Source organism: Sitophilus oryzae, unplaced genomic scaffold (assembly GCF_002938485.1).
Source record: "Sitophilus oryzae breed Bouriz unplaced genomic scaffold, Soryzae_2.0 scaffold_1743_pilon_pilon, whole genome shotgun sequence".
Classification (NCBI taxonomy): Eukaryota; Metazoa; Arthropoda; class Insecta; order Coleoptera; family Curculionidae; genus Sitophilus; species Sitophilus oryzae.
The window spans coordinates 230,870-256,103 of NW_022146439.1; the positions used below are offsets into that span (position 1 = coordinate 230,870).

At 30.6% G+C, this 25,234-nt stretch overlaps 1 pseudogene; it reads right to left on the reverse strand.

Moving 5' to 3' along the window:
* Nucleotides 1-15,713: 15,713 nt before the first annotated feature.
* LOC115881843 lies at nucleotides 15,714-24,994 on the reverse strand (annotated as a pseudogene).
* Between the last annotated feature and the right edge of the window lie 240 nt (nucleotides 24,995-25,234).

The following is a 25,234-nucleotide window of genomic DNA, read 5'->3' on the forward strand; positions in this document are numbered from 1 at the left end:
ACGGAGCCATCTTGTATGTATGCATTTGTATATGTGTGATTATTTAAATACTAAAGGGAAAGCAACGAATTTAAATGGGTAAACTTTGTAATATATCTTATTAACAATACAATGCAAAAAGTTTTATAAAAAATCGTTCACAGTAAATGAATTCCGAGGTTTGTATCCCATAAGGGCTTAAAGCACTCCACTAACAATGTTGATGGTTATTTCTTGCCACACATTATTGTGGTAAATTTACCATCCGTTCTTTAGTTTTACAACTCGTTTGTAAAATCGCTTTATGGCTAATTTCTGGCATGTATGTAAATATATATAATATATCTTTATATTCACCAATATTCTTTGTGAATTTATGTAAAAAATGTGTATCTCATAGTAAATTTACTTATTCATTGTAAATATATCTTTTAAAATCGCCAACTTCTTGTAATATTACTATACTCGTAGAGTAACAACAAATTAAAACATTTAATTATATAGTGAATTTGCAATTACTTTTGTAAATTCACAAAGCGTTAGTAAATATTAATAAATTTAATAAAACACGTGTTTATAATTATAATATTTATTATAAAGTTTAATAAAAAGTCACAAAACAGAACTTATGTATGTAAGATACTCATTGTCATCTCTTCTTGTCTTGAAGAACCTTACTCAAACCAAAATAGAAAAAAAATTGCCATTAGATACAAAATAAAAAAAACATGCAAGAAAAAGGCATCTAATCAAAACAGTCAGCTTACCAACTTAGAGACTATGGATGTATATAATTGTCTACTCCGGTCCTCTATTAAATTTGTTTTCCGAAACACAGTCTGAAAGAATAAATTAATAATACTTGAGATATGTTGATATAGAGAGATCATGGAACAATTATGTTTACATAAAAATCGTTAAATTAAAATGCAAATAATAAATGTAGATTGTGTTTTCTAAGAGGGCTGGCTTTATATTTACAGAAACTACATATAAACATAATTAATATAATATACTTATCCTTAAATTTTAAAAACACTAATCACCCACGCTCTGAGACTTTCTCCTAAAATGTTCTTCCTCCTTCCTACTAACTAGGTTTTTAATCGATTATTTAATGCGCATGAGCTCTATAAGAAGCCACGTGACGTGGCATCATTTTTTACTAAATATATTATGGTAAATTTACAGAAGTTTTGTGAATATGTCTAGAGATATGCAATTTTACTACGAGATTGTATCTCATTTAAATTTAATTTTTAAACTCACAAAACTCATTGTGAAAATAATATCGTTTTGTAATAATCATTTAATATTAAAAAACTGTTTACTAAAACTACCTAAAAATATCTTATTTTTACAAATTTTTTATTAAAAATATTATAATATATCAATATTTTTTTTTTGTAAAATTACTTAAAGTTATACCGATTTTTTCAATTTTTACCTTAATTTTCATTCATTTACGCTAAACCATCATATAGTTTCCTTGGCCAAACTAAAAATATATATTTTTTTATTAATTAATGTGTTGTTATTTATTACTCTTTACTTTTATTACTCTGTACTTAATTATTAACTTTCCTACTCGAGTAAATAAAATTACCAAATACCATTAAATCGTAACCAAACTAGATGATAATTAAAAAGTTTCTCGAACTATCTTTTGCGGGTTCATAACTAACTTTCAAAAACCAAAGTTTCTCTAATTACATTTTTTTCAGATCTGTGTAATTGACGAGTCACTCTCTTTCTATTCGGAAGATTTCTTTTTTACGGTGTCAAATATCATTACGTTCTAACGCGACAAGCTAGACACTAACTAAAGAGGCTGGCAAATTATCTCTTGAGATTTATCAAATACTTCAACGGCGAACTTCGTCGCGCCTTTTGTATCTTCTGACAAGGGTGCGAAAATTTTAAAAGGCTTCTCAATTTGCGACGTACCTTGAGTTTCGCTATTCCATTCTGGCCGACCTAAATAAATTTGCGCCTTACTTTTTACGTTCTGTATCGCATTTCAAAAGATGCTTATTAGGGTTTTTGATGTGGCAGAAGGAGAAAAAAACGGGGGAAAAATAACTGAAAGAGGACTGATGACTCAGCCAGATGCATTTGGAATAAAGAGCTTTTAGAACATTACAATGAATAATACAGGTGGCTATAAAGGAAATTTTGCAATCGTAGTCTTTTGTGTAGCCTTTCGTTGATACTAAAATTGCAGAGTCCTAAAAATTGATATAAAAATCCGCGACTTTGTATTAGTGTACTAAATAGTAGATAACTCTTAACAATTATATACATCTCTAACTAAGAGAAACATCACAAAAAACAGATATCTTTGATCATTGGCTCACAGTATTAGATGTATATGTATACAGGGTGTTTCAAAAAACATGTGCCACCTCTCGTGGGGAGATTTCTCACGTAAAAAATAAGAGTTATTTTTCATATCAACATATTGTTGCGGACCCGTGTGGACTCGACCTAACCTAACTATATGTCCCGCCCCAGATGACCTAAACATCGCATTAAAGAATAGACATCGTAATGATTCATTCGAACGTTCGAGAAGAATTGAGTTCCACTGGAATGGAGTAGTACATACGAGAACATTCGAAACCTTCTCTATGCACCTAACGATCTATGGATTATTCGAGAAATCTTTAGCTGTGGGTATAAAAACCGGCGGCTGGGGCCTGAAGAGGACAGAAATAAATAGACGAGTACAGTTGTCGCGCTATATTCAAAAATAAATTATTTCTAGATAAATGAGGAGCTCCATATCAAAACGCAGTATACGACCAAAATTCAGGTTTTGACTTATAGATGGCACTCGGTGCTTATAAATGTTTGTAAACAGATGGTATTAGCGGTTCAAGTCTAAACGCAGTATTTCCTTATCAAAACTCTATTCGTTTCTGCCCGTTCAAATCTAAACGCAGCGTTTAACCTATGTCGTTTGTTTCAAAACGCATTATTTTTTTCCGTTTGAAACAAAAAGCAGTTTTTGTATGGATTTTACCCTGTAAATAAAAATTGTCGAGTCAAAGCGCAGTGATTAAAGGTTGTTATTGAAAATATACAGTCGACGCTAGTCGAGAGGTGTATTATTACCGGTGTGTTAAGTCTTGATTAGTGTTAGTAAAGGTGGTTAATTATGGAAACGGACGTATTGATAGCCGTGGCAAGTACAGGGAGCCCAAAAAGGATTAAAAACGAAACCAACCGATAAAAACAAAAGGCTTTGAGGTGACGCAAAATGGATATACATCGACAAATGCACGTAGGGAAAACGAACTCTAATAACAACACGATCTGAACCATTTTATAGAAATGGCATGTTTTCTGAGGGTAAGAGCTTACTAAAAAGTGGAAAAAGTTTTGGAAACATAACTTTGAGAAAAATCCAACTGGAAAAGCAAGTGAAGAAAAAGAAATTAAAGGATATTGAGTCTCTTGCGAGAAAAATGGGGAACGATAGACAATCTAGGCTGGTACAAACATTTGTTTCAAAAATATGAAGATGGTGTGGAAAGGAAAGACAGTGAAGAAGAAAATTAGGGCGAGGAATGTGACTGTATCGAGGAAGATGACAGACTAAAAATTTAGTAATAATGGTCTTTACATGTTCATGTTCTTTAAAAAAAAAATGTTTTATGATTATAATTTTGTTTATTATTTTGAGAGTTTTATTATAACAATACTCTGGAAATCGCACTATTATTTAATAAATTTGGTTCAAAATGCAGTTCGCAAGTTTAGAACAAAACGCATTTTTTTTAAATCACCTCCAGTTTTTGAGGACAAAAATAATTGCTTAGTATGTGAAAAGGCCTAAACCCAATCTTAGTTCTTCAAGAAATATAACTTTGTCAAAAAAACTATCTTAAAATAACTTCTTTAAGCTGCAGTAAAAAATGATGAATTTCTCAAATTTTGAACTTTATCAAATATTGCGTTTTGATTTGGAGCTCCTCAAATAGTTATAAATAGTTTGTATCTAGTTCTTTAAGTCTTTTAATCGTTATTGTTTGTTACTTAGTGTAAATAAATTGTGTGTAAATAAATTCTGACTTTCTATCCACACGGAACCGACGAAAAACGTAACAATTATGTAGGCCCGGTTCTGCTTTGTTTCGTAGCTACAAGGTGTTAAAATCTTAATAATCTTTCGATTTATTATAATTATCTTCCAAGTACCTTTAGTGATTCCAATGAAATTTTAAGGGTAAAAGTTACTTAAGTAAGTGCTAACTTAGGTAAGTACTACATATATTCTGACTTTTTTCTTTTGATATCAAAATTGTATAGGCTGTTTAATGCTAATTAAAAGTTATCTCTTGATATTTTGTCGGCCTCCTTAGTGAGATAAACGTAATTTTATTAATCACAATTAATAAAATTAAAATAAAATTAATAAATTATACATTTTACCTAATTTATTATTAAATATTATTACTATTAGTTATTATTATTCTTAGTCCAACCTACAGCAATTTCAAATAAAAAAATAATGGTATTTAAGATAATTACAAAATCACTAATTTTAAAAAGTTTTAACATCCTGTGCTCTAAAACTATGCATTTTCCATACTCATGTTTATAGGAACTTTTTTTCATATTTTTTGATGAGGAATCAATGAGTACTTACTAGGCACTTTCGCAAGTTAATAATATTATTTTTTTAAAGGTTGCTATTAGACTTGGATCAAATCAAATTAATAAAATTGCGTTTATCTCATCAAGGGGGCCGAAATCGACTAAATATCAAGAGACAACTTTTAATCGGCATTTAACTGCTTACACTATGTAGCTAACAAAGGAAAAAAAAGTTAGTGGCGTACATGTTTTTTTAAGAAAAATATTCTAGGGATAACCCATATATGCACGTCCCTGGTGAATATATCTACAGTTTTTTAGCTTTAAAATATGTCGCATTTATAATAACTTTTACCCTCAAAATTTCATTCGAAACGCTAAAAATGTTTGGAAGAAAATTTTTTGTAATATAGAATTTAACACCCTGTAGCTACGAGACAAAGCAGAATTGGACCTATGCTGATATGAAAAATAAATCTTATTTGTACGTGAAAAATCTCCCCACGAGAGATGACACATGTTTTTTTGAAACACCCTATATAATAGGTTATTGATTTTTTTTGTAAAGTTGGATATTTACCTACTCGATCTATCAAGGCACCTATTCTGTCTGTCTAACTTAATTTCTGTCTAACTTAATTTCAGAAATATAGTGTTGCTGCTTCATACTAAAAGTGGTAGCATGTTTGTTACTTTAAATGCCCGGTATATTATTACATTTTTCGAAACCACTTTCATATCTCATATTTTTTCTACTATACTAACCTATACCTAAAAGTTTTCGAGATAAATAATAAACATGTGTAAAAATGACAAAAATATGATCTTGAATAAGCATTAATAATAAATTCGTCATATTAGAAACTAAAATTTGGTTTATAGGTTAAGGAAAGTCGACATATTCGGTATGAAAATAATTTACAGATGGAGCAGGTACCTTTATCTTCTTCTTTTAGTGCAGATCCATTAATGGATGTTTGCGATAACATTTTCCATTGCTTCTCTGTTCCGGGCGGTGTGTATTAACGACTGAACATCGAGTAGCCATTACAGATGGAGCAGGTACCTTTATCTTCTTCTTTTAGTGCAGATCCATTAATGGATGTTTGCGATAACATTTTCCATTGATTCTCTGTTCCGGGCGGTGTGTATTAACGACTGAACATCGAGTAGCCCTTACAGATGGAGCAGGTACCTTTATCTTCTTCTTTTAGTGCAGATCCATTAATGGATGTTTGCGGTAACATTTTCCATTGCTTCTCTGTTCCGGGCGGTGTGTATTAACGACTGAACATCGAGTAGCCCTGTCCACTGTCTAATATTCCTTAGCCAAGACATTTTCTTCCTTCCGATACCCCTCCGGCCTTCGATCTTGCCTTCGATCAACAAATGCAAGAATTGATATGTTTTTTATTGTTTTAAGCTTTTTATGAATCTTATTGACAAATATTATTAATTTGTGATACTACTATAAAATTCAATATTTTTGTTAACTAGATTATTAGATTATAATAGATTTTATGCGCTTCCATTGCTTGATGTGTTTGTGTTCTTCTTTTCAGTCTTACAACGAAAAAATTGGTGCCGGGAGGCACGTATAGCCGCCCATACTTGATATTTTTTTCTCAATCTCAAAAAATGCGACTTTGACTGATTTTGAAATCGCGTTTCGCTAGCTACTGTAATTTTGGAGATACGATTTTTTAAAATTTTTAACCCTCTCCCATATCCCCTTACCAATAACCCCCCACCCCCACCAAAAACTAATGGCCAGATTCTCGGGTGCCACAGTATTTTTGTGACAAATTTGGTTAAAATCGGTTTAGCGGTTTTTGAGTTATCGTGTTACAGACGGAAAATATTTTGTATTTAGGTCATTTATGACCCAAATAACTCATTTTGAGTGAAATTAAAAAAACTTTTTTTTATCGATCTTAAATAGTCTACCATACCTGTCGGTATGGTCGGCTAAAAAGAACTAAAGAACGAAGGGGCTATAGAGAAAAGTTGAAATTTTTAATTATTTGAACCTGTAAGGATAATAGACTTGGAATGTGTTCGAGGTAAAGCACGAAGGACACTGGCGAGGCGGGGTGAAAACGCAGACTGAAATATTTCATTGTCTGCCACTCAACACCCCCGGGCTTTCAAATATAATGAAAGGTTAAACGCTACACCGGCCGTCCGGTCCGGTCGTACACAAACACACATATACGCGAATTTCATTAATATGTATGAACCTCTGAATTAATGTCTTTTTTTCTAAACTATACGTTTTAATTAAAAGAAAAATAAATCCCTCGCATTTTATCATATCGCGGTGTTATGCTAAGCGTACTCTCTTTTACGGATTCTCTTCCATCTACATTTTTCTTTAATTTATTTTTTTAATCGTAATCTACATTCTACGAAAGCAAAATACTCACCATTCTCTTATTACGATTACGAGATATCTAAAATCATAACCTATAAGCGATACCAAATAAACTTTTAGCTACGTAATCGAGGGCGGGATTTTTAAACTCAATGTTGCCAACAATGGACATATTCGGCGCCGGGCTGACTAACTGGAATTTAAATTTCCCGCTGGGGATTCAGGTGGTATTGGCTCTGCTGTAAAAAATGTCAAGTTGTCGTATTTATATATTTACTAGCCTGTATCCGCGACTTCGTTCGCGTCGAATTAATAATTTGTAATGGTGAGGATAAAGCAAAGCAAAAATTTCCATTAACATTCAAACTGGATAAAATTTTCTCACATTTATGTCAGCATGAGAAAAAATAATATGGCGATATTATTATATAACTTCGTAATATTTGAGGGGTAGTTTCATCTCGTTGGAATTTGACTTTCGAAAAATCCGTTTGCCAAAAATAAGCTTTTTACGTCAAGCAGTTTAAGCAGAATCGTGGTTAATCCAGGGGTTAATCAATTACCCAACTTTTTGAAACACCCTGTATGATTTTTTAAAAAATTTCAAATTATGTAAAAAAACAAAATTAATTATGCTTGTCCAAGCGTTTTCCCGAAAGACTAACCCTTTTTTAAATAACAAATATTGTAATATTTGAGGGCCGTTTTCACCCTCTTGGAATTTGAGATTCGAGAAACCCCTCCTTATCGAACTCTACACCCCACAGTCAATCCGTTTGCCAAAAATCAGCTTTAAACGTCAAGCAGTTTAAGCAGAACCGTGATTACTCAATGGTCATATTTTATGAAACACCCTGCATACATTTTTAAAAAATCATAAAATATGTAAAACAACAAAATAAAATATACGTGTTTAAGAGTTTTTCCGAAAAACTCACCGGTTTTTGAATAAAAAATATTTTAATATTTGAGGGATAGTTTCACCCCCTTAGAATTCGAGTTTCGAAAAATCCCTTCTTATCGAAGCTCTACACCCTAAAGTCAATCTGTTTTCCAAAAATCAGCTTTTTACGTCAAGCGCTTTAAGCAGGATCATGATTAATCAATGACCAGATTTTTCGAAACACCCTGTATATATTTTTAAAAAATCTTAAAATATGTAAAAAAAACAAAATAAAATATACGTGTTTAAGCGGAAACTTGACCGTTTTTTAAATAAAAAATATTGTAATATTTGAGGGGTAGTTTCACCCCATTGAAACTTGAATTTCGAAAAATACCTTCTTATCGAACCTCTACACCCTAAAATCAACCTGTGTGCCAAAATTGAGCTTCTTACATGGAGTGGTTTGAGCAGGATCGTGATTAATCAGTGAGTCAGTCACTTAAGGATTTTATAATATTATTAGTATAGACCATGCATAGACTTCCCGACATTGTCATTCGTTTTGACACTTTAGTTTTGTATTACGAGTTTTTGTTTTAAACAAATAGTGTTGTTCTTTAAGCTTATAAAAATATTTACTAGCAGACCTTGCAGTTGAACATTGTTCTTTTTAGAACCTCTTTTAGTGCAAATGTACAAGCTATCTTGACTAATAACCGTCGCAAAAAACTCATCGCAACCTTATTAGAATATTTTCTACGGGAAAACGGTAGTAATGTCCCTTTATGTCTCTTAGTGCTGTTATGGAGGTGAGTTTTGTTGATGTAAATAATAACTTTTTATATACAGGGTTCGGAAATAATCCGTCGAGCCTCTAGAATAAATTACTTGGGAATTGTGTTTAAGTGCAAACCTAAAGTATGTACGAGGATGTATTTCAGGAAAGTATTTTAACTTCTATAGGGTAGCTCAAGAGTTTATCGGGATGATTTGATTCATATACTGCTAAATGGACCACTCTGTATAAATACAGTTTTGGCTTAATTTCCTGTGAAATTAATCCTTTGAATTTAATCCATTGCACGGTTTTTTTTAATCCATTGCATACATACCTCGCACAAGTTTTCGCGACATGCTTTAGACGACAAAAAACAACCAGTCTTGTTGACTTAAAATTTGTCACAGATACTTGTTAGAGTCACGAACAGTGATTTTAGCCGAATACCGACCACAGACAGTCCCCGAATATTCGACGAAGGAAGTGTTGAGTCGTATTCATGTATTGGACTGAAAGATTTGACGGTACAGTTATTTAGTTATTTCAACATTAACGAATTTCAATCTAAGAAGGTGTATTTTACTTTATAATTCACTATTACCTATACTGAAAAAATTAATTTGTGAATTTAATGAGAATATTGATAGTTATTTCTTACCACAGATTATTGTAGTAAAATTACCATCCGTTCTTTAGATTTACAACTCGTTTATAAAATCGCTGTATGGCTAACTTTTGGCATGTATATAAATATGTTATAATATATCTTTATGTTCACCAATATTCTTTGTGAATTTATGTAAAAAATGTGTATCTCATAATAAATTTAACTTATTCATTGTAAATTTGTCTTTTAAAATCGCCAACTTCTTGTACTATTACTATAGAGTAACAACAAATTAAAACATTGTGTTATAGTGAATTGTCAATTACTTTTGTGTATTCACAAAGCCGTTAAAATAAATTTAATAAAACACGTGTTTATGATAATAATATTTATTATAAAGGTTAACAAAAAGTCACAAAACAGAACTTATGCATGTAAGATACTCATCGCCATCTCTTCTTGTCTAGAAGTACCTTACTGGAATTCTGAGCCTAACCAAAATATGAACAAAATTGTCATTAGATACAAATTAAAAAAAATCATGCAAGAAAATGGTATCTAATCAAAACAGTCAGCTTACCAACTTAGAGTCTAACTATTACAACTATTTGTAATAATCATTTAGTATTAATGAATTGTTTCGCAAAATTACATTTTTTGTGAAACTATGTAAAAATATCTTATGTTTACAAGTTTCTTAACTATACTAGGATGTACGTATCAATATTTTTTTTTTGTAAAATTACTTATATTTTTTCAATGTTCCACTAAAAAAGGTGTTAGAAACGAAAAGAGTGTTAATTAAAATGAATCTGATAAAATATTACAAGATAATTTTTTATAAACTTATTGCATAACTCAATATCTGAGAAGTGACTGAACGGTTGACAATATAAAAGGATTTCTCGTCTGCAATTTGGTCCCGCCCCGTCAATGTTCTTCCCGCTTTACTTCGCACAAATTCCTAACGATTATCCTTAAGAAGGACGACAGGAATCGAATATTACATTATTTTCGGGATCGTCAGAGCGAAAATCCGGTTTTCTAGACAATTTGACGGTTCTGATTGACGTTAGATCGCTTAGAAAACGCGCTCTGTCGCAGATTTAATGAACCGTATTTCCCTCACTTTTTCCTTTGCATTATTGTAATAAAACACGTAGCCCTTTTCGTTTAATATGAAATGCTGAAAGGCTAAAATAAAATGATGATTTTTTAATAGGATCAAAGATGCATTGTTAAAGTTTTGTAAATACTTAATTTAAAATTTAGGTGCCGGGTTATTTTTACAAGAGAATTTTTCTTATTATTGACATTTTGAGAAGAATTTTTGCTTATTCTAAAATGCTGAATTCCGTTTATACTTTTCCAAGTTTCCATGCCGTTTTAGAGCAAATAAAAAAAAACATGAAAATATGGTTGAAGTTCTGAATAATATAATATATACAATTTACTATACTTTCTTCGCCCTCATTTATAGCAATGCATCCATCTAGACCATCGGCTGGCGATGTCCTTGCTTTTTATGTCCAGGGCAGTGTCGTATTTCCCACTACGCACAATACGCCCAGGCGTAAAGCGGCAAAATTTTAGGGACGGCAAATTTTCAAAAAAAAATACGATAAATTGCGGCAAGTGCTCAGAAAATAATAAAAAACTGCAACGAAGGCCAGCAGAATTACTTTTTTTCCAGCATCCACTCGTCGTTGGGAAATCCTGCTTTCCCATTTGAAAACCAGTGCTAAAGTTAAAACGGGATGATGTTATAAGGTGGTCTGCACGCCATGACGCTTTGTTGAGTTAAAAGAGCTGGAACGAATATTTATTATATATACAGGGTGTTTCAAAATAAATGCGAAAAACTTTAGGGGGTGATTCCTTGTTCAAAATAAAGGATAGTTTGCTTTATAAACGTTGGGTCAAAAGTCAACCATTAGGGAGATATCGCGGTACAAAGATGGCGGAAAAATAATGTTTTTATTTTTTATTTTGAAAACGAAAAGAGATAGACTAATGAAATTTTATGGAAGCATTACTGTTATGAAAACACACTTTCAGGTAATTTTTTTACTTTTTTAAAATGAGTGGAAGGGGTTGAAATAAACTACCCCTATCATTCTTGTTAACGAAATTTAAAGAAAAATCTTATCAAACACATGCAAATTATTTAATTTGGATAGTTTAGTTTGTTTAGAAACTTTTTTACCTCTTGTGTTTTTTTGATAAAACTCACCGATTGGAAATTAAAAAATAAAATGTAAAGCATTACATGTCAGGACAAAAAACATTTTTAGATTAAGAATCTAGTGATAACGATAATAATAATCATCTAGATAATAACGTATTGCAGTAGAGTAATGTCAAATAAAATAATATTAGGAACATCCTAAAAAGTAACAGCGGCCGACTAGATTTTTTCCTAAAAAAATTACAGCAGCCCACTAGATTCTTTATCAGAAAATTTTTTTTGTCCTGACATGTAATGCTTTACATTTTATTTTTTAATTTCAAATCGGTGAGTTTTATCAAAAAAATACCAGAGATAAAAAAGTTTCTAAACAAACTAAACTATCCAAATTAATTTTTTTGCATGTGATTGATAAGATGTTTCTTTAAATTTTGTTAACAAGAATGATAGGGGTAGTTTATTTCAACCCCTTCCGCTCATTTTAAAAAAGTAAAAAAATTACCAGAAAGTGTGTTTTCATAACAGTAATGCTTCCATAAAATTTTATTAGTCTATCTCTTTTCGTTTTCAAGATAAAAAATAAAAACATTATTTTTCCGCCATCTTTGTACCGCAATATCTCCCTACTGGTTGACTTTTGACCCAACGTTTATGAAGCAAACTACCCTTTATTTTGAACAAGGAATCACCCCCTGAAGTTTTTCGCATTTGTTTTGAAACACCCTGTATATTTAGAGGCTTTAACAACAATTGAAGAAGCTCTTTCAGAAAAACCAGCAGTTCGAGCTGAGGCAACTGGGATTAAAAATCGCCTAAACCGATTCGACTGCCTTTATGTCAGTTTTTCGGGAAAACATATTAAAGCGATTTTATAAAACCAACAAAGTTCTACAAAGCGATATTGATACTAGTAACGTAACTGAACTCTTCTTGGCTCTGATAAATTTTGTAAAATCTTTGAGAAATTCAGTCATGTTTGAAACATACCTAGACAAGGCAAAACAAATTATGGAGAAAAAATACGATGATGACCGTCAAAAAAATCGAAAAAGAACACTTCTCCCAGGCGAAACAAGAGATGGAGATACAATTTTAACAGGGAGAGAGCAGCTAAAAATGGAAACGTATTTTGTTATACTGTGTAGGATTGCAATGGAACTGCAGAAACGTCAAGAGGCGTACGACAGCGTGTTTAAAAGGTTTAGATTCTCTTTTGATTTCAAAGTAGATTTCCCAGGAACAATTAATACAAAGAACCAAAAATCTACAAACATTTTATAAGGATGACCTGGAAGGTGCTTTACAACAGAATGCTTATATTTTTTAGAAATAGTAAAAGAGACCGATATTCAATGCACACTGTCAAACATGAATAAATAAATAAATAAATAAATGCCTTTATTGTCAAAAAATTTTTCAATTTGTGGACAAAGGTAAACTAACAAACAAAGTAAAAAATAACAAGGTACACAAACAAACAAACAAAAGATAATACAAAACATTATACAAATAATATTGTCAGACTTATTGTTAATATAAACATATATAAATGTTTACAATGTCAAAGAACAAAAAAAATTAAAATAATATTCAAAAATATTTAGCCAGTTTATAGCAAAATATCAATGACCTCTAAATAAATTAATTTCGATGTCATTAGTAAATATAGCAATAGCAAACATTAGACCAGTGTTTTCAAGATCAAATTCGATTTTCAATTCAAATATAATTCATTAACGGCGTAGAAAGCCTTGTCTAGTAAATAAGAGTTCAATGCTTTGCGAAATGAAAAAAATGATGTTATGGATTTGATTTCAAATGGCAGGTGATTGTGCATTTTTTTCGAGTTGTATAATATTGAACTTTTAACTAACTCTGAGCGTGGGGTAGGTAGATAAAGATCTTGCTCCGCGTTCCTGAGTGGATAAGTGTGAGATGGCCTTTCTTGAGAAGCTGATACATGTTTACGTATTAGGCAAACGGATTCAAATATAAATAAGGAAGGAAGAGTCAATATTTTTAATTCTCTAAAAAAGCCCCGGCAATGAGTTCTGCTGTTTAGTCCCAGTGAATATCGAACAGCTCTCTTCTGGAGCTTGAAAATGCGGTCAAATTGAGCCGCACAACACGTACCCCAGAATGGAAGGGCATACCTGAGGTGCGACTCAAAAAGTGCATAATAAACAGTTCTAGCCACTGACAAGTTAAGCTCCTTAGAAACAGACCTTAATGCAAAACAGGCAGAGCTCAATTTTTTCGACAAAGCTTCGATATGTATGTCCCATTTCAGAGAATTGTCCACAACAAGCCCTAAGAATTTTACGGATTTTACGACGTCAATGGTGGTGTTGTCAAGTACAAAAGGCTGCAACGAGTTTTTATACGACAAAGCCTTAGTTTTAGAAATGTTGAGACTCAGGAGGTTCGAATCGCACCAAGATTTAATGGTGATTAAGTCATTTGATATAATCCTATGAAGTGCCGCGATGTCCTTGTTGCTCCAAGTGAAGCTAGTGTCGTCCGCAAAAAGACATATTTTGCCACTGATGTTTATGTTAGCAATGTCGTTAATAAAAAGAAGAAACAAAATAGGGCCTAGTACTGAGCCTTGTGGTACTCCACATTCTATTGGCTTGCTAGAAGACAACGTGGTATCCACCCTCACAAGTTGACTTCTGTTGCTCAGATACGACTTAAACCATTCGAGAGATGATCCCCTGAACCCATAGTGCTGCAGTTTATTAATTAGCTTTCATATATTCGAACTCATAATTTGGAAGCAGTTTTTCCAAATCTGGAAATTACTTTACGGATATTTGTATCCATGGCGGTTACAGTATGCTCAGCGGAACGGTCATTTTCCAAACTTAAACGATTAAAATCCTATTTAAGGGTCACTATGGAACAAGATCGTTTAAATGCCTCAACAATATTAACAATAGAATCAGATTTTACTACAAGTATAAATTTTGACAAAATTATTGATTCGTTTGCTGCCATTAAATCCCGGCGTAAATTATTTTAATTTTTTTTATTTCTACGAATTCATTTATTGTATATACCTACATTTTCAATATAACATTTTTGTTTTATTTTTGTTGTTATAGCGAATATAAGGGCGGCATTTTTTAAGTGACGTAAGGCGGAAATTTGGTAAATCCGGCACTGATCCAGGGTTGTTTTATGTATGGAAACGGTCGATTATTATGTAAAATATAGAAGGTACTCCAAAAAGTTAAATACAAAAATTATATAATTTTTAAATATCTATTAGCGAGTCATCAATTTAAGTATACAGGGTCGGTCATAAAGTCGCGGCACATAAAACTTTCATTTTTTTTAAATAAAACCCCCTGTATATTGTTGTATATTTCAATTCTTCCTTCAATTCTAAGCAAAAATTGAAATACACACAATGTACCTCAAACCAACCGGTTCCGGTTATTGACTTTGAAAGTATCATAAAATTTACTACTAGTAAATTTTAGTACTATACAGGGTCGATCATAAAGTTGTGGCACATCAAACTTTATATTTTTTTTAAATGGGAACCCTTGTGTATTATTGCATATTTGAATTCTTCCTTCAATTTTAAGCAATAATTGTAATACACAATGTACATATATTGAAGAATTGAAATTTGAAGCGAAGATTTTGTATAATTTCCAAAACTTTATATAATCTCATTTTATACATCTATAAATGCTAACTTGAGAACTAATGTCAAATATTATTAAGTATCACAGTTTCCGCAGAATGGCATCGTTAAAATCGTTGAAATTAATTATTAAATCAAATGGTTTAAGTGATATTTTCAAAAGTCAATAACTCGGAAACGGTTGGTTTGAGATACATTGTCTGTATTTCGATTTTTGCTTAGAATTGAAGGATGTATTTAAAAATATAATAATATATACAGGGAGTTCTATTAAAAAAATAAAAATTTTATGCGCCACGATTTTATCACCGACCCGGTATACTTTAAATATAAATATTTAAAAATCCTACTCTTGTATTTAACTTTTTTGGGTACCTTCTATATTTTACTTAATAATCGACCGTCTCCATACATAACAGCGACCCTGTATTTGTTTATTGAATATTGTCTTTGTTCACATGTACATTATACAGGTACATTAAAAATACACATGAAACAAAATGCATTAATGGCCAAATGTAACACCCTCATTATGCCTCTTCTCGAGAAAAAAAACTAATATTTCATCATTCTTATTAATTTTATTTATTCCAAAATTGATTCGTACTATAGTTTATTAAGCTAGTCATAATCAGAGTAGCCTATGTTATAGTAGGTAATAGAGTGGATAATGGTAAATTATCCTCAATCTTCTCATATGGTTCTTCTTTCTCTTTCGTTAATTGAGTCAAGTCTATTACTTCGAAATCGATATCTTCTTCCGTTTCTTTCTCAGCAACCTTTACCATTCTTGGACGTTCTTCTCCATTTAGTAAGTTATAATTATGGGCAATACAAGTTTTCCGGCCCTTTCCAAGGTAAATTTGTTTTTTCTTGGCCGATGGACAACAAGTACTAAAGGTTCTTTCGGTTGCGGCTGTTTATGATATTAATAATAAATTGTCTATAGCCAACATACTTATTTTAGAGCTGGAGCAAATTCCTGCACACCAGACAAGTCCAGACATAGATTTTTCGGTGGAAAGGACGAATTCTTTAGTAAAAATATTACCTTTAATTTTGTATTGTGCAAGTCAGTGCTTCCATAATGAGATCTATTTGTAAAAAATACTTTGGATAATGCCTTGCAGTTTCATAGATGAACTCTGTTGCAATTAAAATGTCAGCTTCAGTTAAATTTTCGCCGCATAGACTAGGTTATAATAGGTAGACAGAAAGATGAATAGGTCTTAAACATTTATTTGTCCGTTATTCCAGAATGGCCCCCATTTTTTTGTTTTCCGACCTAACAACGGATGAATCTGATAGTTTGCTACATAATATAGACCTTATTAAAAAAAAACAGGTAAAAATTGTTGAGATTGTTGGTCCGTTAGCTTCAAAAATTGTTATCCACTTAGAGATTGGCTTAAACAAGTCATAAGTTGCTTGTATTTGTAGCCAAAATTCGTTTCGAAGCAGAGGGCTTACTGTGTTTGGTCAAAGAACATCAGGAATATCTGGGCTATCATCAACTACTAAGCTTTTCAATGAGTATTTAGTGTCTAAAAATCTTTTTAGGCAAGAAACAAAGCAACTTGATCTTGTTTTCACAAAAAAAGGAAAAGAGTAGAGCGGGAAAAATAATATTTCCAATGTTACCGATGTTGCGGTAATATTACGTAATATTACCAAAATTACCGGTAATATTACCCTTTACATCACTAGGTATAGCGCATACCGCATCAAAATCCGTTTACTGGTCTTTCAGTAATGTTCTAACATCATAAAAACAAACAAAAATAAACAATCATAGATTTTTTTATCTTAAGAACATTAATAGTCGTCTACGTATTAATTTGTTGAGGTCTGTTTTGATATACAGACTTTTCGACCTTTGTTCCTTTATTATTAGTGATTATTAAGTCATTGTCAAAACCAATCTGATGAAAATCCTTAATAGGCATCAGCTAATAATTACTAATAGTCAATAATATATTAAAAGAAAATCATTACAGACATCCTTTATAAGGCATATCGATATAACAACATAGTAACAATTAGATGGGCTCTTTATTGGCTATTATAACACCGTTTTCAAGTTCCTGAAGCAGGTATTGTTAGCAGTTAATCATCTCGGATAGTCGTAACAATTTATACACATACCTGAGAGTCGTTAAGATCCATTATTTGTTTATTAGCTCATCTCATCGCTTCATCATTAACGAACCTGAACAATGATTACATTATTATCATCGGTGTAAAAATGAACCTGTAATATACACTTGGCGCGATGGAGTTATTTTTATTAGCTATGAGAAAATATGTAATTTAGTTAGTTGTTTATTGTGTTAAGTTTATTTTTTCACTGTGTAATTATTTAAGTCTGGAAAAAAAAGAAACCATTTTACTCTCCAAAAAAACCCTTTATGGGTATTTCGCCACTGCACTGCAAGAAAATGGACACTGCTTGTCAGAAGTTATGTTTATAGTTATACAAATTTGCCTAACAAAGAGAAAAATGCTTAACGTTTCGGAAAGTCTATCTCTTTCCGTCGTCGGAAGCAAAAAAAATACGAATAATAAAGAAAAAAAAACTATTTAATATATTTAAATTCAAACTATTATGAGAACACTTTAGTTGTGCAGATACGTCTACAAGAAACCGTTGACGCTCTGTTAAAATGACATTATATCAAGTTAAACTTCAAAATTAACAATTACTACGTGATAACAATTACTTAATAAGGTAAAGCTCCAAACTTTCTGTATGATTATTTTTAAATTTTACATATGTTATGTTTATTTATGTTCTTTAAAATCAAAGAAGCGATTGCCATACATTACTAACACCTACAGATACATGAGCAATACATTTATTTTTATTAGATTGTATTAAAAAAGCCTCTTTTATTTTTCTTTTAGAGGCTATCGCTTCTTTCATTATAATTTTATCAAAATCTACTCTGTGCCCTGTGTCCCACGAATGCTGACAAATCTTAGATTTGTGAAAATCCCCCTTTCTTAAATAATCTTTATGTTCTTTAATTCTAACATTTAAGGGTCTAGATGTTTCACCAATGTAAAATTTATCGCATTCACATGGTATTTGGTATATTACATTTTTTGTTCGTTGTTCTGTATTCATTGGTTTAGTATGTGATAAAATGGATCTAAGTGTATTTTGTGTTTTGAAAGATGTTCGTATGTTATATTGTTTTCCTATCCTTCTTATTTTTTCCGAAATGCCTCGTTTGTATGGAATTGTAAACCATTTTATTTAATTCAGCCAAATAAAATGACTGTTTTACTAATATAGTAATTTGCATAGTACACGTTTTATTTAAACAATTTTTACATTATTCAAGAAATACGTTAGTTATGTGAAGTCCATTTTTATTATTTTATTAAGTTCAAATATAATATATATTTTTGCATTGTTGGTGCAATACCCTCAACGTATTGTTCTTTATAAAAGTACCGTAAGATTGAAAAAGCGACGTCAAAGATGGCTCAGGAATGACCGTTGATGATAATTTTAACGAGGTTAATCGTTTAACAGAAATTGACATAAAACTTACTAAAAATTAATAAGAATTATAGAAAGATTGAAAAAGGGTAGAACGTTTTCAGACACACGAATCTTACCAAAAAAATATTTTTTTTTTGGAATTTTAAACTAAACTATATAAAAATAATTTTTTATACTCAATAAACTAAATTATACAACCTATTTCACGCCGTTTTTTTTCGATCGTATGGTTTTAAAGGGTAAAAGTTACTATAAGTGCTACGTATTTTAATGCTAAAAAATCAAGATAAATTCATCAGGGACGTGCATATGGGTTAACACTGGAATGTTTAAAAAAAAACATGTGCGCCACTGACTGTGCGCGACACTTTTTTCATTTGATATCAAAATTGTGTAGGCCGTTTAATGCCAATTAAAAGTTGTCTCTTGATATTTTGTCGAATTCGGACTCCTTGATGAGATAAACGCAATTTTATTAATCACAATTAATAAAATTAAAATAAAATTAATAAATTATATATTTTACCTAATTTATTATTAAATATTATTACTATTAGTTATTATTACTATTAGTCCAACCTAGAGCAATTTAAAATATAAAAATAATGGTATTTAATATAATTACACAAAACCTAATTTTAAAAAGCTGTACCATCCTGTAACTCTAAAACTATACATTTCCATATCCATGTTTATAGGAACTTTTTTCATATTTTTTAATGATAAATCAATGAGTACTTATTTAAAACTTTCGCAAGTTAATGATATTTGTTTTTTTTTAAAGGTTGCTATTATATTTGGACCAAGGCAAATTAATAAGATTACGTTTATCTCATCAAGGAGGCTGAAATCGATAAAATATCAAAAGACAACTTTTAATCGACATTAAATTGTAATTCGCTAACAAGAGACGAAAAGTCATTGGCGTACAGCTGGTTCCAAAAAAATGAATACGACTCTTTACACATTTTTTTCGAGCAGTGTATATTTATGTGTCAAGTATTTTGACATGTTAAGGTTATTGTGACATTATATAAAACAACTTTGCTTTTAACAAAGTGGCAAATAAATTTTTCAGAACGTCAGCATAAGATGAGTAGAGAAATGGGGGACTGGTATCATAGAATATACTGCCCGAAATAATAAAAATATGTTTTAAATCGTACTCAATTTTATTGGAATCAGCTGTACATGCTTTTTTTAGAAAATTATTCTAGTGATAACTCATATGCACGTCTCTGGTGAAAAGTGTCGATATACACTTTTTTAGCATTAAAATGTGTCGCATTTATAGTAACTTTTACCCTCAAAATTTCATTCGAAACGCTAAAAATACTTGGAAGAAAATTATAATAAATCGAAAAAATATTAAAACTTTAACACCCTGTAGCTACTAAGCAAAGCAGAATCGGACCTATGTTGATATAATAATAATAATAATAAAACGTCTTTATTCATTAATTTCAAAAACTGAAACAAAAATTGAAATAAACGGTATAGGGCGAAGTTTAGCTAGAGAGCTATTCTACCACTTAACCCCTTAAAACTAACCAAAAACAAAAACAAAGCAAGAGAAAATAACAATTGATTAAGTAATATAAAATATACTGAAAATATACAAAAAGATCATATTATTATACAAAACAAAAGAAAATCACAAATTAATTAAATTAATATAAAATTTACAAATTGAATATATTTTTATAGATAAATACAGTAGTAGAAACAGCAAATAAAAAATATACATATTATAATTATACGGCGTGGTTTCTATTTAACAAGTATAGTTTAACTTTATTTTTAAATGTGCTCACTGTTAATTTTTTATAGCTTTCTGGCAACGAATTATAGTTTTTAACAGCATTATAACTAAATGATCTTCTAAAAATAGATTTAAAATGACGTGGCATAGTCAATTTATTAGAGTGCCTGGCAGATCTTTGTATTACATTACGTCTAGGGATGAGTTCAGAGACTAGATATTCAGGCTGACCGACCACCAGCAATCCATGGATAAAAGTTAACAAATAATATTCGTATAACTCTCTAATTTTTAACCATTTCAGACCAGCTATGAAAGGTGATATCGTCAGTGAAACGTGATAACCTGCTAACTCCATTTTTTACGCTAATAAGTTTTTTTATACCATTAGAAAGAGAAAAAAATACTCTATAAATAGGTAAAGCAAATGCATTTTTTCCCATTAAAGAAAATTTGTTATTTTAAGTCAATAAAATCTGCTAACTCCCAATGATGGGAAATAGCTACCGAAATGCTGCTATCTCCGTAATTTCCGTTACGATCACGTTAAAGCAAACACACGGTTTCTTATTCGTATGTTTCTTTTGTACAGTACGTCGATCCAGGGTCGAACTAGACCAAAGGGAGTCGGATGGCAATGTAAGGAGGGGCCCGTGTGGTTTTTTTTGTGTATTTTTTTGCCTTACGTTTTAGTCAATTTTTCCCTATTATATACAGGGTGAGTCTTAAATAAGTGCAAATATTTTTAGGGGTAGTATATTTCGACCCAAGAAACACGATTATGAGGTTTTACGGTCAAATTTTCTTTTTTTTTTGAAATTTTGGAATTTTTAAAAAAAAATTTGGAATTTGGAATAATTTTTAATTTAAAAACATGTTTTGTTTGAAATATGGCAACATAGGTAGTAGATTAAATTTACAAGAAAGAAAATCCAATGATTCTCAAAATTATAGCAAAAAATTGGAAATTTTAAAAGTGAAATAACTCGGTTGTTTTGGATTTATTTGAAAAAACGGTAAAGAGAAAATATTATGTTTCTTTCATCGAGATTTACCAGCCCTGAAAATATTTGCACTTATTTAAGACTCACCCTGTATAGAAATTAGGGAACTACCCTAATGCAAGGTAACCCAATGCAATGCAAATGCCATAATGCAATGCAAAAGCAAATATTGTTAAGAATAAATAATGAACTATAAAGGGGGCCCGCGAAGGCTGGGCCGCCCCTAATAGTTATATACATATATATAATATGGCCGGTCCGACCCTGCGTCGATCCGTTCTGTAAATACGGGGTATCCGTAAAGAGTAAGGGAAAAAACGAAATTCTCTATATACGAGCAATTCATCGGCGTGCTATAAATAGTTTAAATAACATTACTTAGTTGAACAAGAATTGCCATAATACCTAATCAGTTTTATTTTTTTTCAACGTTTTTCCACGTAAATGATACATAATTTTCATAAAAATTAAAAAAATAAGGAGAAAAGTAATAAAATTTAATAAAATCACGCACTGTTTTTCAAGCTCGGTCTACTACCGTTATATAAAAATTAGGATAAGCATGGAACTATTCTACCATATCTTCTAAGAATTATAAGTTTAATTTTTAAATTATTTTCATATTCATTAAGTCCAAAATGCTGCTCAGTTCTTTAAAAATTTATTCGTTTTTGGACTTGTATGTTTTGCTTCTAGACCGACGATATTCTAAATACTTATATATGGTTATGAATATCATATTTTTTAAATTGAATTGATTATTTCTAAATCTGTTTGGGTAATATTCTCAATTCCGTTTTTAAAATTTCAAACAATAAAGGTTGCTATCTCCAGAAGTATATTTTTAACTCTTTCTACTCTGAAAAAATTTATGTAACACGAAATATTGAGTTTTATTGTTCCCCAGCAAATAAAATTCTCATCTCTTTATCATATTAACGCATGAAAATACTTCCTACATGTGTACATATTTTTTTGTACCATTTTTTTGCTCTCCTGTAAAATTAGAAATAATGGAGTTAGCAGTTTATCACATTTCACGGACAATATATGGCTGTACCGATTAACTTTACAAACGAATTTACGACAGGAGTTTTGTATCTTTTGTAGTCTGTTAGACGTTATGGTGTCAAGACATGGATAGTATAGAATATTACAATACACCAGTTGAGATAATACTAGACATTCAACAAGTTTCTTTCTTATTTTGTAGTTTAGAATATATCTATTTGCATATAAACGTCGCAGAGTTCCAAAGCACTTCTTAACAAGATTTGATATATGTTCGTGAAATCTTAAGTTAACGTCTATTATTACTAGCGATGGGAACTATCGAATGAATTAGACTATCAAATGGTTAATGAATGAATGATTTCAACTATCGAATAGTTTTATTCGAATAAAATCATTCATTCATTTGTATACTAAAGCATATGTGACAACCTCGCCGTGCGACTAAATGGTTATCGTTGAGCCACGACTATCGAATGCTTTTGATAAATGAAATTTAGTATTCGTTTGATTTTTGTATGCGTCAGTGCATTATTAGTTCTTCCAAATTTTTATAACTTCGCCGTATAAATACTGTGCTATTTTGCGTTTATTAAAATAGTTAAAATACTAAAATAGTAGTTATTTTTCAATTTTATTTATTGACGATTGTGTGCATGTGCAGGTGGTCAAAATTTTTCCGAAAATTTGTGTGGTTTTCCGTAGTCCGATCTTTCAATTATTTAATTTTATATGGTATATGGCTATTTTTTAATGAGATGAGATGAACTTACAATTAATTTTAAAAATACATATTTGTATTTTAGATGTTTTAATAATATGAATTAGTTGAACTTAATAATCATATTTAAGTAATGTAGTTAAGTAAATGGTTATCGAACTCAAACTATGGGGTGAGAAAATTAAAATAAAAGTTTTACACGTGCCAATTTAAAAAAAAAAGTTAACGATGTTTGTATTTTGTTTATGCTAATTCTCTTACATGTACTATTTTGCGAAGAAATATTTCATTTATTTTTTAAAGTAAATGCCAGTAAAAGTAAATATAATTTTTAAATAGTAATATAAAGCACCTAATATAAATAATTTTGATTTCTAATTTTTTATTTATATTTTCCTTCCATTACACTGAATGCTTAGAAAATTAATAAATGTTTATATTTCATGATTTTAAAATTTGTTCTTAATATAACAAATTAGTTCTGTAATTATTATTATTTAATAAACCAACGTTGCCACACACAAAAAATTTAGAGACTATATTATTTTTAAATAGGATCTAATATAAATAATTTTGACATCTAATTTTTTGTTTATATTTTGCTACTACTTAAAAAAAATATTTATATTAAATGATTTTAAATTTTGTTGGTAATGGGTATAACAAATTATTACTGTTATTATTATTTATTAAACCAGTCTTTGCTTAAAAACATTAAAAATCATTTTCCTACATCCAAAATAACAAGTATTATTGCAGTGTAACAACAGAATATTAATAAAAAAAAATGCAGAATATATAGACATGCCTACTATCCCTAACTAACTAAAGCCAAACAATAATATTCTTTGATAATATCAACTAATACCAAAATATGACAACAGCGCCCTTCATAATGTATTTTCTGTGTAAATACTAGCACCTTAATAAAAAAAATAATGTGTCCTTATCTATATCTGACTCCGCAAAAAATCAAAGATGCCGGCTTCTTTCATAGCATTGCCACCGACCGCTGTCGGGTTTCTCGGAAAGAAACCTACGTCGCGTCGCCGGGCGACAACTAAAATTCAGTTAATATTTTATTATAATCGATCCTGACGAATAAATGAATTTCATAAATGAATGATTTTATAAATGAATGGTTTTGCTGCCGAATTACTAGAATACAATATTTCAAGGCAGATGACGGATCTATTCGATAATTTTTATTCGAATAGTTTTCAACGAATGTTTTCTTACTAACTATCGAATTATTCGAATGAATTGCAACTATCGAATGTTTCGATAGTATTCATTCGATAGTTCCCACTACTAATTATTACACCAAGATCTTTAGCAGAGTGAACAAAACTAAGCCGTTTATTATCTAGGTTGATTTGTAGATTAGCTTCGAGAAAGTGTCTTTTGACATTAGAAGTGAAAAGTAGAAGTTTAGTTTTTTCTGAATTAATGTTTAGTGAATGAGATTTTGAATATTTTAAAATTAAGTCTAATTCTTTATTTACCTTGTCGGAGATCGAATTTAAATCATCAGAATCAAAAGTGTGAAATAACTGAGTGTCATCAGCGTACATGACTATATTAGAGTGGCTGATTATTAATGGCAAATCAGCTGTGTATATTAAAAATAACAGAGGCCCTAAGATGGAGCCCTGAGGTACACCTGATTTACGTGAGGGATCTCCCCATGAGAGATGATGGCACATGTTTTTTGAAACACTGTATATTATTCCAAAAGTACTTTATTAATATTTAAAGTACCTCTCAGTACTAGATTTGTCTTGTATTGTGTCTTTGATAAGTTCTTTTTTAAACCGACTTTCATTTAGCATAATTTGTGCTTCCTGTATGTTGTCTGTTATTAAAACAATATCATCTGCAAAATAAACGTGATTTATCATTTTGTCATCCATCTTAATTCCTGTTGAATTCCAGTTTATCTATTTTGCCTCTACTACCTGAATATTTATAGAATATTAGACTCCTTCCTCAATTTTTATTGTAAATATTTCGAATTTAATTTGACAGTTACTAATGAATTTTGAATATGTTTTTCTAAAAATAAATCAATTCTCAAGCAGCTTACTTTACAACGGTTTCCGGAAACTCTTTCTTTACATCAATTTTCCCTTTTATAGCTTTATTTTAAGGAT